Below are 1,424 nucleotides of genomic sequence, written 5' to 3' on the forward strand. Positions count from 1 at the left end.
CATATATGTGTATATAGGTGCATATATGCGTGTATATGTATGTGTGTATATATATATATATATATATATATATATATATATATATATATATATATATATATATATATATATATATATATATATATACACACATATATATGTTGTTGTATTTGGGGATGGTCATATTGCCAGTAAAAACATATATGTGTGTGTGTGTGTGTGTGCACGCGTGTGTGTGTGCGTATATTTACACATGTGTGTGTATGTGTGCGCATGTGTGTGCGTGCGCGCGTTTTGCGTGTGTACGTGTACTGGTACACATGTATGTGTGAGGTTGTATTGCGTTGTGGTGGGCGGTGGTGGGTGAGACAGTCATAACAGAATCTGTAGCGCTGACGGTGGTGGCGGCGGCGGCGGCGGCTGAGGGGGTAGTGGTGGTGGCAGTAGTGATGGTGGTGCGCTGTCAGTGATGGTGATTGTGGTGGCGGTGGCGGCGGTGGTGATAGCGGCGATAATATTTGTAGAAGTGTAGTAGTGGTGTTTTGCTCTAATAGAGTGTGGCCGTTGTGAACGAGGTTCCTAGTATCGATGCTTCTCTTTCAGTTCTCTCACAGCTTTCTTCGATTTTTTTTTCTTTTGCTTTCTTTTCCGTTTTTGTTTTTTTTTTTACACATTTCTTTCTTACTCTTACTGTACCTCCTTTTCCCCTCACCTCCTCCTCCTCCTCCTTCGTCTCTTTCTTTGCTCCTTTCGTTCTTCCTTTGCTCTGCTTACGCTTCGCTCTCCTCAGCCTGCTTCTCCTCCATTGGTAGCTTAGCTGGCTCCGAATGCAGCAGGGAAGGAAGAAGCGCTGCCTCCTTGTCTGTCGGCTGTGCAGCTGTGCACTTCCATCGTTAGCCGCCAAAATACAAGGGTGATTGGAAAGGAATCCGAAGGAAAGAGAGTGAGAGAGAGAAAGAAAGAAAGAGAGAGAGAGAGTTAAAGAAAGCTAGGGTAATATATAGAAAGCGAGAAAGAGCGAGAGAGAAAGAGAGAGAGAGAAACCAACAAGAGAAGACACCGAGACGGGGAAAAGAGAAATACAGAGAAAGTGGTAACGCGAATAGATAGATAGATAGATAGATAGATAGATAGATAGATAGATAGATAGATAGATAGCAAAGAGTAGAAGAAGAAGAAGAAGAAGAAGAAGAAGAAGAAGAAGAAGAAGAAGAAGAAGAAGAAGAAGAAGATAGGTAGGTAGGTAGGTAGGTAGGCAGGTATATAAGTAGGTACGAAGATTGAGCGAGACAGAGAGAGGTGCTCATCTAATTAGGTAGACTGTGACCAGGAATATCTATGGACGATAAAGTGATCTGTAAGAATACAATAGATACATAGGTATATCTACATATATACACGTAAATACATTTACATATATATACGTTTGTGTGTGTATATATATA

Source organism: Octopus bimaculoides, chromosome 11 (genome assembly GCF_001194135.2).
Source record: "Octopus bimaculoides isolate UCB-OBI-ISO-001 chromosome 11, ASM119413v2, whole genome shotgun sequence".
Lineage (NCBI taxonomy): Eukaryota > Metazoa > Mollusca > Cephalopoda > Octopoda > Octopodidae > Octopus > Octopus bimaculoides.